General features: G+C 51.0%; 1 protein-coding gene across 10 annotated transcripts in view; it reads left to right on the forward strand.

Moving 5' to 3' along the window:
- The window catches only part of GDPD5 (glycerophosphodiester phosphodiesterase domain containing 5), a 79,884-nt gene that overhangs the window by 20,798 nt on the left and 44,807 nt on the right, over positions 1 to 14,279 (forward strand). For 8 of the 10 annotated variants that reach the window (XM_084774003.1, XM_084774005.1, XM_084773999.1 and 5 more), the window contains one exon: positions 8,152 to 8,233. The gene's annotated coding sequence lies outside the window, so the exon portion shown is untranslated. Of the gene's footprint in view, positions 1 to 4,758; positions 4,898 to 7,792; positions 7,844 to 8,151; positions 8,234 to 14,279 lie in introns of those variants that run through there. The other 2 variants (XM_084773998.1, XM_084774000.1) reach the window with 2 other exon arrangements.

Here is a 14,279-nt window from a genome sequence, read left to right on the forward strand (position 1 = left end):
AACTCAGGAGGATTTTCAGGGTGCCAGGGTTGTGGGGGGCAGGCAGATGGGGCTCATACCGTGTTTGTTCCTGTCATTTACATCAGCTTTGAGTGTGATGTGTGCACCCTGGCTCTCTCTTCCCCTCCCAGTAGATCAGACCCTGTTCATCACCTTCCCTGTTGAGTTTGGCTCCACTGTAGGGGATGAGACCTGCTTTGGCAGAAGGGCGGATGGGGCTGGAAGTCACCTGGTAGCCTCCTTTGTTTCATCTCGGCCTGCATCCTTAGCCTTCTCCTTCTTCAGCCTTCTACAGCTTTGGGGTCCAGACAGAGCAGGTCACCCTCCAGGGGTGGCTGGTGTGCTGGCCAGCTTTACTGTTTCCCTAAACTGGTGGCTTCAGAGCAACCGTGATGCAGCTGTCTTCTGTCTCAGGGATGCTCGTGTCCCATAGGCCTGTCTCTGTGCTCCATAAAGCCTACGTGTTAGTGCCAGTGTGACTCCTTGGTGTGTGCACTCATATGCATGTGTGCCTTGTGCATTTTTGTCTGTCTGTCTGTGACTGCGTGTGCCAATGCGTGCATGTGTAAGGGGCACATTTCTGTGCTGTCTGGGCACTTAGGAAAGCTCTAGGAAGTGGCAGTAAAGTGTGGTGACTCATAAAAGGGCCCTTGGAGGAGCAGAGGGAGGTATCTGTCCTTGCCTTGGGGGCTCAGGGTCAGAGCACACACAGCTGACTTGCCTTCAGGGGTTAGCCTGAGTCTCTGACATGCTGCTTCCACTGGGCGTTTCTAGATTTGGGGGGGGGGAGGGTGTGCAAATGGCTAGAGGCATACTGCAGTCTGTGGGGGGCAATGAGAGGGTTCTACTGGAGGAGTTGAGCCATGACTCTAGAGAGCATAGCTGGGAAGGGGTGGGGAGCAGGAGCAGAGCCTGGTGTACCATGTGTTAAGGAGTTTGAGACAGAGGGAGTGGCAGAGTGTTTCTCATCTTGCTAGGAGTCAGAAGACGAAGGCCCTTGAGATGAGGGAAGAGGCGAGCAGGCCTAAGGGAGAGTGATGAGTTTCTACTTGGTCACTGTGGTCCAGGGCTCCTGGGAAGGTTGGGCAGAGGACCAGAGGCTACTCAGAGCCTAAGTTTTAAGTTCTTGTGTGCAAAGGCCCAGGGCTTGGGGAGCAAGTGAGAAAATGAACATGGCGGGGAGGTGGGGGGAGGCTGGGAGAGCCAAGCTGGATAGGGGAGAGAAGAGTAGCAAGGCCGGGGAGCTGGGAGGAACCGTTTCCCGGAAGCCAAGGAAGGAAGCCTGTCCAGGAGGGTCAAGCCAGTGTTAGCTGGGGACCAAGAGGTCTCCTGTGAGGGAGATGCGGTGAACTTGCTGAGACAGAGGGAGGAAGTGGCAACGTGAGTGAGTACATACGACTATTCCAGGAGTTTCTGGATGGGGAAAAGAAAAGGAAAGACAAGCAGGCTGAGTTTGGATGTGATGGTCTGAGACAGACTCAGGCCTCTGTGTTCCCGGCTAGAAGGGGCCTATCTGCAGGGGGTCCACGCACCCTAAGGATCCGTGGTGGTCTTCAGCAGCAGGGTTGGAGGGCGCCTGGAAGGGGTACCCTTTCCGTAGGGACAGCGTAGGGTGTAGAAGTCCAAGAAGGATTGTGGTGGCAGCCTTCACCTGACTTAAAGCACTGCCCACCTGCGGGCTCCTATCTGCCCTCAGGGCTGGAGAACAGCATCCAGCAGACTGGGAGATGCTTTGGATCTCCCTGAACTGGGCACAGGTCAGGCGTTGAGACTAGGAATGTGTGGGGCTGGCCTCTGCAGTGCTGGAGACTGCTTCATGGGTCGGTTCACACAAGAAGGTCCTGGAAGGGTCAGAATGCTGGTTTGCAAAGAGACCACACCCAGACCCACTCCTGGTCCCAGGTCTCAATTACTAGGAAGTTCTTCCTTTGAGTCTCGCCTATGTCTTTTCCTGCTGTGTGTTCCCTCCTGGTGAACTTGTTCAACCTTGGCCGTGGAGCCAAACCTCTCATCCGACCACGCGCTTTGAGCGGCGGCCAGTGTTTTTACAACTTGTTTTCACGGAGTCGGTTTGAAATCTCCCCACACATTCCCAGAATGTCAGACCCCGCCCTGATTCACAAGGATTGACCAAAAAAAACAGGGTCAGAGTCAGCTAGGAGTCCGAGGACTGAGTCATTCTCCTTGGACCTTCCACAGATTCTTCCTTTCTCCTTCTAGTGACAAGAGAAATGTAGGAAAGCGAACCCAGAGGACCGGGAGGGACAAGAGCAGCACATGAGGATAAACGAGGTGTCTATCCTCTGCCGTGGGCAGAAAGAAGCAGAGGGGGCCAAAGCCTGGGCTTTCACCTGAGAAGACCTCAGATTCAGTTCATGTTCTGTTGCCTGGCTGATGGGGGCCTCTGTGCCTCAGTTTCCTCCTCTCTGTAATGGCAAGGACCCCTGGGTGTCTGAGATCACGTGGCCAGGGTGCAGGAGCCACGTGAGGATGGTTTTCAGGAGAGAAAACCATTTTAGTGAGACAGGAACTGCTAAGGGAAGGGGAAGGGGACAGGTGAAGAGGTGACCTCAGCCAACCGCATGCAGGGACCCTGGCTCAGTCCAGCAGGCGACTGAGAGGCGGTCACAGACAGCTGCGCCCCAGTGGTAGCTCTCCAGCAGTCAAGAGAGAATTTGGGCCCCCCCCCAAAGCCAGGTACTTGCCATTAGGTGGTCAAAATGATCCAGGGAGTCCTGCAAGAGTAAAGGGTTCTGGGAAGGTTGGCGGGGTGGGGGTGGGGGGGCACTTGGCAGTTAGCCTCCAAGATTAGACAGGATTAGGAAAGAAGAGCTGTGGAGTGCTGACTGCCCAGAACCCAGGCCAGTGAGTGACAGCTTGTAGTACCAGGAGGGAGTCGCAGGATCACACAGTCAGCATGACCATCACCACGCCTGCCTCTCCTCCAGTCCGGCTCTCCTTGAACTCAGCTTCTAGGTGCCCCCATGCTCTCAGAGGACTGGCAACAGCGTGTCTGCAAGCCAGCAGTGCTGGAACTTGCCAGCCTGGCTGTGACACTCCCCTCCAGCACAGAGGGCATCAGTGACGAAAAGGACGCTGGCCTATGTCAGGGCCTTGGAGGACCTTGGATGGTCTCTCCTCGGTTACACTTGGCCTTCCCTGCTCAGGGAATTCATACTGATCAGCATGTCCCAGGAAGAAACAAGCAGAAAGTTGCCCTTCCACCCAGTTCTGACTAAACTCCAGAATCTGATTGAGGTCAGCCTGGCTTGGTCTCCACGTTAACTCTTCTATCCTCCATGACATCACAACTTTGCCTCCTGACTCAGGCCACCGGGAGTCTGTCTGGCCCGGAAGAGCACGGGCTTGGGTTCTAGTCTAGCCAGACCTTGGCCAAGCTCCCTTTCTTCTCTGAACCTCAGTGCTTCCGGTTCCTAACCAATCCTAAGCTCCCCACTGGAGTGCTGCAGTTACAGATGCCTGTTACCACGCCTGGTTTTATGTAGGCTCTGGGGATCAAACTCGGGTCCTCCCAGTTGTAGGGCAAGCGCTTTACCCATGGAGCCACTTTTCCATCACCGAGAATGCGTACGTTTAAATAATGCCTCTGGGTGCTGGGCGGTTTGTTGATGACCTGCTGGGGTTGCATTTCATCTTTATTTGTTTCATAACACTTATTAGTCTTCACTTCAGCAAGATTCTCATAATATTTGTGTTCTGTTGGCATCAGTGATTTGAGGGATTCAAAACAAGATGCAATTATCTTGCAGAGGCCACAGAGTTTGCGCCCTGGAGGTGTGGCTCAGTGGCAGGGCACTTGCCTGTCATGCACAAGGCTTTGTTCTCCACCCTCCCCCCAGGTGCCACATTCAAATACACAGTGTGTGAAGTTTGGATATATTTCTGTCAAAAATGTAAACTAGGGTGAATGTAAATGCAGGACATGCATTTTATATTTGCAGAAGTTGTTGTTATAAGTTTATTAAAATTAAAACAATATGCATCCTAATTAGTATAAGATTTTAAAATCAGATTACCTAGCCTGGCCAGGTCCAGCAGACTCAGCTCCATGAGAGGCTGAAGCACCCACATCATATGGTCAATGAATGCCTGAGCAACTTAGCAAGCCTCTGCCTTAAAACTTAAGTAAAACAAGATAAGGGATGAAGCTATAGCTCAGTGAGATATGGCTTGCCTACCAAACACAAAGACCCTAGGTTTATTATCTAGCTCCCCTATAAATAAATAGACTAAGCATAGTGATACATACCTATAACCCTTGGGGCCCACATGGTGGAAGACAAGAATCAACATCCACGATTGTCCCCTGACTGCTGCATTCACACTACTGCACACACAAAAATAAATAAACAGGTTAAATAAATAAAATTGTTAAAAGAGTGAGGTTCTCATTTCCTGTTGCACTAGTACAGTGGAAATTGTTAAATCTTGTGAGATGTTCCTCCGGTACCATGTGCATCTACACCACACTTATAACAAAGCAACAGGAAGAAAATACACACACACACACACACACACACACACACACACACACACACACACACCCCACACCACCACCACCACCACCACCACCACTGGCATGTGCTCCTCTCCGCAGATGATGGACAGGCACCTGGACAGACACACCTTTTGTTCTTTAGTTCAAGAAAAGGAGACAGCTTTGCCAGGGACCCGAGCGGTGTAGGCTAGGGGAGCAGAAGTTTGAGTGAAATCTTAGCAGGTGTTGCTTTGTCCCAGCAGTTTCTCTTCTGCCATCAGCCTCTCCAGCTTTGGTCCTTCATGGGGTTCGGACTGAATAGCCACTTCCTGTTTGGGGCCCAGAGCTTCCGTCAAGTGACTCACTGACTCTCGCTGTCCCTGTGCTGGGGAAGTCAAAGTGGGGCTGGAACCTGGCCTGGGCATGTCACCCTTAGCCTGGACCCCCACTGGGTGACCAGAAAGGAAGCCAGTGGCTCGGTCAGAAATGGGAAATGGACTATCTTGGTTTACCTCGGGTTGGAGTCTGTTCCATCTTGGTCAGCCCGGTGGGCAGAGGCTCCAGTGAGACCTGAGTAAACATGCGGGCAGCCTCTGCATCCAGTTATCCCTCATGTGCCTCTGCTGGTAGCCACTAGCCCAGGTGGGATTTATAAAAGAGCTGAGACACCTCGATGTGGGTCTATCACACACTTCCTCTTCCATGCTCGAATCTCCAATAACAACTTCCGGGTGACCACATGAGTTGCCTGCCCCTCTCTCTGTGCCTCTGTACCCCCAGTGTGTCCAATGTCCCCTGTTGACAGTGCTGTTTTGTACAACGTGGTATCACAGAGTTTAATCCCAAGAGATCACGGCTTGTGGGGCTGGGGCTCAGTTGGTAGAATGCTTGCCTAGCACGCAGAAAGTCTTGGGTTCGACTCCCAGCACCACGACAACTGTGTGTGGTGGCACTCACCTATGACCAGAGCTCTTGGAAAGTGGAGGCAGGAGGCTCAGAAGTGCAAGGTCATCTTGAGCTACATAGGGAGCTTGAGGTCAGCTGGGTCCTGTGAGACCCGTTCTCTAAACAGTAAAATAAAATAGAACGGAATAAAAAAGTTTCAAGGGCCGGGTAGATGGCTCAAGGGGTAAAGTGCTTGCTATGCAAACATAAGGCTTGGAGTTTGGATTCCCAGGACCCGTGTGAACCTGGTGTGCATGGAGGCTTGCCTGTAAATCTAGGCCTCAGAAGGCAGAGATGGGGAACCCCTGGAGCAAGCTAGCTAGCCAGACTGTCCATATCGGCAAGATCGAGGCTCCAAGTAAGAGACTGTGGCTCAGTGAGTGAGGTGGGGGAGCAATGGAAGAAGACTCCCAATGTCAACCTTGGGCCTCCACATGCACATAAGCACACACATGCACCTGCACATGCACATAAGCACACACATGCACCTGCACATGCACATAAGCACACACATGCACCTGCACATGCACATAAGCACACACATGCACCTGCACATGCACATAAGCACACACATGCACCTGCACAGATGTGTGCCCACATGAACACCCATACGCACATACGTTACATGCACACATATATACATGAGAAAAATTTAAAAACCACACCCAGCAAAACTACACAATGGAAAAAAATATTCCAAGGAAAACAAAACAAAACAAAAGCTATCTGGGTGGCTTGTTGTTATTCTCCTCACCCTCAAGAGGCTGAGGCAGAAGGACAGTCTGAGCTGCAGAGTGTGACCCTGTCTCAGTAGACTGAAGGGAGGGTGGGGGAGGTATTTGGGGTTTAACTTGAACTCTGCCACCTTACTGGGTGTGCCCACTTCCTGGGGCCTCTGCTTTATTGTTTAGAAATCTTTTGTTGCATTTGTGTGTGTGTGTGTGTGTGTGTGTGTGTGTGTGTGTGTGTGTGTGTGTGTCTCAAGGTAAAGGACAGCTTGCAGATCAGTTCTCTCCTACTTTGACTGTCCCCAGGATCCAACTCAGGTCAGCAGGCTCAGCAGTAGATGCCTTTACCCGCTGAGCTGTCCTTCCAGCCCCTTAGAACCTCTGTTTTAAATCTAAAAAGTCTCATGTGGGTGCTTTGCACATGGCAACTAAGTGACTGCCAGACATGGGCTAGTGAGCAGGCTTCCATGGTTTTGCCTTCTTCAGAAGGAGACAGAGATCTTCAAGATCACACTACACAAGCCAAGACTCCACGTGGGGTAGCCACCCCAGCACTGTACTCTCCTGGAAGTCCTTGTGACTCAAGCAGTGGTCCTTGGCTCTGTGGCATGGGCATGCAAAACCTCAGGCCCAAACAAGACATGCTGAGGCCAGCTGCAGCTCATAGCAGGACCCAGGGTGGTTCCTGGCACTCTCAAGTCTAAGCCACGCTGCTCTGTTTAGATCCCTGTGCCTCAGTTCTGAGGGTCCCTGTGGTAGATAAAGGAAATCAGTGTTTCTCTTTATTTGTTCCGTTGTTCATGTGTATGTGTGTGGGTGTGGTGGTGGGATGCTTGGATCCAGGGCCTTGGTATATGTTGCATCTTGAGACTTCTGTTAACTTTTAAAATGTTTAAGATATCTAAGTTGTCCCAACTGGCCCCGTGTCATTCTGTAAACCCATGAGGCCTTGAATTTTTAAAATTATTTTATTTTATTTTATTTTATTTTTTGGCCTTGAACTTTTTGATCCTTCTGCCTTGGTCTCCTGACTAGCTAGGTTTACAAGCCTGCATTAGCAGGCCTATGTCAATAGTGTACGTTTAAAACTATAAAGTGCATGACATCCCGAAGACTGTGGGATGGATGTTTGCTTCCATGTCTGCAGAGGCTATCTCTGGACCCAACTCAGCCTGCCCACTCTGAAGCTGGTTGACTGTGTGTGTGCTTCATGCTGGCTCCAAGATCTGAGTGGGTTGCGGGAGCTGTCAAAAAAACTGACAGGGGCCCCGACCTGAACCATGCTGCCCTGTGTGACACAGGAAGGCCCTGACGCTGCCAGGCTTGGTGTTCCTGAATATAGGCAAGATGGCAGTGTCCTCCAAAGCCTGAAGTGCTGACCTGAGGCTCCTTCCTCTACCCTCCTCATGTATAGCCAGTCTCACATCTCTCGTCATGGTTGAGGGTGGGGGCTGCCCTGCTGGCTGTGGGAGCTGGTGGGGAGGCAGTGCATGAGTCAGAACGCTGGCACATAGTCGTGTGCCCCAGATCCACCTCCAGCCCACCGGTCCCTCCCCTGGCAGCTTCCTTGCAAGAACAGCTGATCTCACAGCTCCTGAGGAAGCAGGTTCCATGGCAGCAGGAAGATCTCTATCCCAGGATGGCTGCCCCTGGGGCCTGTTCCCATGGACCGGTGAGGGGCGTGGGTGTTCAAGGAGTGGGTTGTCGTGGTTTAGGTAGGCCTGCAGGAATGGAAGTGGGACCGTGTGTGCTCCTGGTCACAGGGCCCAGGATTTGTTCAGCTACTAAGCTTCCCTAGTTCCCTCAGATTGGAGAGGGGATGGGGGGTGGGGCGGACCCATCAGTGGGCCCACGTCCAGCACAGAGTGGGCATCTTTAGGGCGGCTAGTACCACAGCATGGCTCATGAAAGTGAGGTGTGGAGGAAAAACATTGGGTGAGAGATGAATGCTCTCGGTGAGTTTGTTTCCTTTCTCCTCAGCTCTTCGACTGAAGTGACATCACCATCTCTGTGGCCAGGACACCCTTGGAGTGCAGTCTGTAGCTACCAGACCTTCTTCCAGGTAAAGAGAAAAGCAAGGAAGGAAGTGGGGTGGGGGAAAGGAAGTAGAAACAGGCTACAGATAACAGCCCCCTGGCTTCTGAAACAATGTCTGCCTCTCCCTTGGGGGAAGAACTCTACGGTTTATGAAGAAAAGCAGGAGGAACAGGAACAACTGTCCCATTTATGAATAAGGAAAGTGCGGTGCCAAGAAAAGGGGTCCCTTGCCTAGTACAGTGTCGTCTTCGTTCGGGTCTCACTGAATCCTTGGGACAGCCATCGAGATGGACATCATCATCCCCATGTTAGAAGTTAGGAAGGTGAAGCACTGTGGTATTAGGTCGCTCACCCAGTTAACTAAGTAGGAAGCTGGGCTTTGAACCTAAGCACTCTAGGCTTGTCTCCAGCCCTGTGCACAGCCTGTCTGTAGCTCATATTAGCTGTTTCCTGGAACTCCACTTTGGGGGTTTTAATGGTCTCATGGCCTCAGAGAGGGTTCATCTGGACAGAGAACCTAGAAAAGACCATGCTTCACTCAAGGGAACAAATGGCAAATGGTGGGACTGGAGGCCTACGCCACGCAGCTGCCCTGAGGTGGGATTTACTTCCTCAGCAGTCAGTCAAGGCTCTAATCACCAGAAAGAACATTTGACCTTTGAACGAGGTGAAGACACGGTTAGGCCTCATGATCCGAGACATGCCTAGGCCGGGGAGAGAGACTGCCTCTCTTGGCAGAATGCTGTGGGGGAGATGACGGGGTGAGGGTGGGGGTAGGAGGGGTGGGGGAGGGGATCGCGCCCTCAGCCTGAGGTTGCCCTCACCGGGCCTGGTACAAAAGCATGCAAACCTGTATCAGAGGCTTAAGAAAAACTTGTTGGGGAAAAGTGCCTAACTGTGGATTTTTTTTCTTTTTTAAGCAATCTAGTTATTTTTTTTTAACTTTTTAATTTATGTGCATTGAGGTGAGGGTGTCAGATCTTGGAGTTACAGACAGTTGTGAGCTGCCATGTGGTTGCTGGGAATTGAACCCTGGCTCTTTGGAAGTGCAGATGGTGCTCTTAACCACTGAGCCATTTCTCCAGCCCAATTTAATTCCTTTCTGTAATTGGAAACAACTAATTATTATTACTCAAAGGCAGAATTCAGCCTTTCTTAGACTCAGGAATAGCTTTGTAGCTGTGTGATTTATTTATTTAGAGACAGAATCTTGTGTAGCCCAGGCTAGCTTTGAACACTATCCTCCTGCCTCAGCTCCTGAGTGTGGAGATTACGGATGTGTGCCACTGCACCTCATAGTTCTGTGGTTTTAACACTCTGATTGGCTCTTTCCCTCTTTTTTTTTTCTTTTCTTTCCCTCTTTTGCTTTGTGTATTTAACCAGTTTTTTCCTACCGGGAAAATATATGGGCATCCACTATCTAGTGTGTGATACCCGGGTCTCCCAATACTCCTTGGCAGGAAGGGGTCTGCGGTGTCTTGTGTCCCTATCACTGTGTACAAGGTGGCAGATCCTTGGGGCTTCAGACAAGGCTGGCCGGCCATATGGGGGAGGAATCTGGACAGAAGTAGCTGGTGACCAAGTACCGAGGTCAGTAAGGACTCTTGAGGGCTCCGTCAGTCCATGTGAGCCCAAAGGGCTGATGCAGTGGCTGGGGGGCTGTGTGACTCATCCCAAGGCTTGCACAGGTCCTTGTGTTAATGTGGATGGGAGTTGGGGGGATGGGCAGGGCACACAGGTGTTAAAGCTGTCGCCAGGACTTGTGTTTGGAGTCTGGTGCAAAGGGAGGGAGGGGGATAGAGGCCAGAGAGGCAGATGTGATGGGAGGAGACAGGAGAGGGTTCCTTAGATGGAAGGGCTTTGCTTCTCGCTCCATCCTGGACAAGTAATGTTGAGGAGCAAGGCTGGGAAACAGCGAAATAGGTAGAAGATTGGCATCTGTTCAGCTCTAGTGTTTTAAGGTTTATTATAAACCTAAAAGGTCTCTGTGTCTTTTATTTGGGAACTGAACGGTCTGAAGTGGGGTAGAAAACCCAAATAGATATTTATGAACAAAGGGGAACATAGCAACCCCCCAAAAAATTGCTGCTATATTTGGATTAGAGAAGCTGTTTGTATAAGAACTCTGCTAGTTTACAGAAGTAAATTATTTTTATTATTTTTTTATCTCTCCAAGACATGGTCTCTATGTATCCTTGGCTGTCCTGGACTTGCTTTGTAGACCAGGCTGGCCTCGAACTCACAGCGATCCGCCTGCCTCTGCCTCCCAAGTGCTGGGATTAAAGGTGTGCGCCACCATAGCCAGTATTCCCCATTTCTTTAAGAGACAAAAAACTGGGCAGAGAGAGTTTACAGGGTACAAATCTCTGCCAGAACCAGCTTCCTTCTCCCCTTCTCCACCTCATGGTCAGTTGCCCCCTTTCTTAGGGTCCTAGGGGGAAGCCTGTGGCCAAATCACTAGGCTGTTGGGAAAAGCCCGGGACATCCACCTGAGAATATAGATGAGAGGGTATTGAGTCAGCCCCATGCTCCCCCTGCTGCCCCTCCCCCAACTGGCCTTCAAGACTCAGCCAAAGGTCTTTAGGATGCTCATGGGTTCTTATTGGTCAGCGAGAGGCTGAGAGAGGGGAGCCATGAGAGGGCCAGGAACTCCTCCTGGGACAACCTTCCTGCAATCTTTTTTTTTTTTTTTTTTTAAAGATTTATTTATTATTATGCTCTGCAGTTACACCTGAAGGCCAGAAGAGGGCATCAGATCATATTATAGATGGTTGTGAACCACCATGTGGTTGCTGGGAATTGAACTCAGGACCTCTGGAGGAGCAGTCAGTGCCCTTAACACTCTGAGCCATCTCTCCAGACACAACCTTCCTGCAATCTTGAAGGCTTCTAGAGAGATAGGACTGCCATAGGAGCTCACGTAAGGAACAGGCATAGGCATTAGTTGCTGTGCAGGGACATCCCCATGGAGAGGCCAGAGAGAGCGACACTCGGGCCTCCTGGTTTTGAAATGTAATCAGTTTGCTCCAGAATGCTATGGTTGTGGGTCCCATTTGTTTGTTTTAAGACAGAGTCTTGTTATGTAGTTAAGGCTGGCCTTAAACTCCTGTTCTTCCTGTCCATGCCTACTGTGTGCTGGAATATGCTCAGCTGGGTAAGCTGATGCTGAAATTGATTTAGGGCGCATGAGACCTGAAGTCTATGGTTTTATAAAGAAAAGCTCTGCTCTCTGGGTAGGCCTAGACATTCTTGTATTGAGACATCTCCCGGGTAACTGGTTGGCCTGCAACTCGCTCTGTAGACCAGGTGAGCTATGAACTCACAGAGGTCTGCCTGTCTCTGCCTCTGCTTCCCAATTCCTGGGATTAAAGGCATGTGCCATGTGCCTGGCAGGGCTGGCTATTTGTGGCAACTCTTCACTCCTGTGCTTGTAGCTTTGATCTGGCGCATAATGCTTTGACCCTTTAATAGAGTTCCTCATGTTGTGGTGACCTCAACCATAAAATTAGTATTATTCTTTTGCTACTTTATAACTGTTATTTTGCTACTGTTAAGAGTCATAGTGTAAAAAAAAAATTAAAAAAAAAAAGAATCATAGTGTAAGTATTTTTGGAGATAGAGGTTTGTCAAAAAGGGTTGTGACCCATAGGTTGAGAACTGCTGACCTAGAAGAACGGATCCCTACAGTCTTTGAGTGCCAAGAGAACCCAAAGTTCCTAGGCAAGTCCTCAAGTCTGTCACCCCATGGCCTTGACTGTATCCTGAGCATGCAGGTTTGTCTCTCATGCCCCCGGCTGAGGGAGCAGGCTCCACAGGGTCCTTAGCCCACCGGCTGAGGCACAGAGTCTGCTGGTTCCCAGCCTCTGAGGCCCTGGGCAGCTTCCTGATGATGTCTGTGAAATGAAGATCTTGGTAAGAGCTGGGAAGTTCGTGTGACAGACACCTCACCAGGGTGACGCAGGTAGAAGCACTGTGCCTGCTTTAGTAATCCAAGCTGCGTTTGCTACATTGAGGTCATCTCCTTGAGGGAAGGAAAGGCCATAGCGATGAATCGCTTGGCTATCTAGAAGTTACCCCTGACCTGGGTAGAAGCCTCTAAACTACCAGTGACAGAGCTCAGAACCTGAGGAGGGGACAGGCTGAGGCCTGAGGAGAAAGCTGTCCTTATCAACAAAAGGAGCCAGAGAGAGCGCCCTGGGAGCTGAGAAAACTGGATAGCCTGAGGGCACACACTCATATGTGGGAAAACCTGGCTTTCCTTGGCCTGGGGGGAGGGGGGAGGGGAGGCAGGACACACACACACACACACACACACACACACACACACACACACACACACACACACACACACACACACGTATGGGAAGACCTGGCCTTCCTTGGCCTCCAGGTCTTTCCCAGAAGATCCAGCCGTCTCCTGCGAGAGAGGAGTTGGGTAAACAAGAAACCTGGCTTACCATGTGGAAGATTCATAATGACTCTAATTATGGCATGATTAATTATTTGAGGGTTCTGGCAGCCCTCCCCCACTGAGTTACTTTTCCTCAAACAGAGAGCAGGTGTGATGGGGTGGAGCCTACCTGGCCCCCTTTTTTTTTTTTCCCCAAACCTGGGAGGCCTCCCAGATGTTTCTTTCTGCCTGCCAGGCTCTCCCACTGCCCACTTAGATTTCCTACCTGCCCTAGGTCTAGCTACTTCACCATTGACTTGCCAGAATGTAGGGCTTTCTCTGAGACCCAGAGAGGCGGAGCACCTCCTGCTCTCCGTGCAAGGCATCTGATGAAGCCAGGCTGTGGGAACACAGCTCCTCTGAGGTGGCTCCACCTCAGGCAGGGCAGGTAGGAATCGGTTACCTTCACGTTTCTCCATTTGGGCTTTTCCTAAGCCTCCAGGAGTGAGGAGTTCCAGAGTCAGGTGGTTCCTCATGCTCAGGCCTAGCCCTGGCAACAGAGGGGCTCTTCTGCCATGACCCTGGAGGATTGTGGGATAGCCTGTCTTCTCTGGGCCGCCATAACTGGGATAGAGAGAAAGCTGGTGAGGAAAGGGTGTTAGGAATGCTGAAGAAATCCTTGGAGATTGTCTCAGAGAGTTGAGGCCCCCTGTTATGACCTTAGTAAGAAAACAGGAATAGAGAGATGTGGTCACGCAGAAAAATGGAGGTGGCCAAATTTAACCTCAGACCACCAGCGCTGGGCCTGGCTGGGGTTGAGGTGAAGTAGATGCAGCCAAGGCCAAGGAGGAGAAGATGTTGTCCAGTGCTTCCTTCCCTCCCTAGGGCCTGGCCCCGCCCCCCAGCCCTGGCACCCTCAGGTCTTTCCTCTTCCAGTTTCTGACCTGGGTGTCCTTGATGCCAACCAAAACACAGTGCTCGGCCCTGGGAGGCACAGGCTGCTGGCTCCTGTGGTGAGAGGGATGTAGATGGAGCTAGACTGAGGACTGGCCACACTGGGGGCTACTGTTGAGGTACCCTGGATTTTATTTAGTGCCCTGTTCCGAGATTATCTGTGTGAGCCTTATCTAATCACTGGGCTGTGCATGTGTGCTTGCATGAGAGAGAGAGAGAGAGAGAGAGAGAGAGAGAGAGAGAGAGAGAGAGAGAGAGAGAGAGAGATTAATAGACTTTTAAATATCCATTCTAGCCTTTAGAGAAGTTGATTGTAAATCTTAGTTCCCAGCACACCCTTCGTCCGCCCATCTCTCCTCACACTTTCCCCCTTTTTTTGGGAAAAGGTGGGGTAAGTTTTTGTTGTTGTTTGTTTGTTTGTTCGAGACAAGGGTTCTCTGTGTGGTCTTGGCCTTGAACTCCCAGAAATCCGCCTGCCTCTGCTTCCCCAAGTGCTGGGATCATAGGCATGTGCCCCTATCCCTATTTTTTACATTCAGAGTTACTGTGCTACATTTGGGTCAGTTGGTGACTAGGTGTTGTTACCCTGTTACTGACTAGAGTGATGATTTGTATAGTTGGACCTCTGGGGGTTGACAAGAGGGACATTACTGGGGCGTACAGAACAGGGTGGCTGCTTTAACATCCCCACCCGCGTGCCACCTGGTCCTCCCTCCCCCTGAGCCCC

Source organism: Acomys minous, assembly GCF_964271855.1.
Source record: "Acomys minous genome assembly, chromosome: 2".
Classification (NCBI taxonomy): domain Eukaryota; kingdom Metazoa; phylum Chordata; class Mammalia; order Rodentia; family Muridae; genus Acomys; species Acomys minous.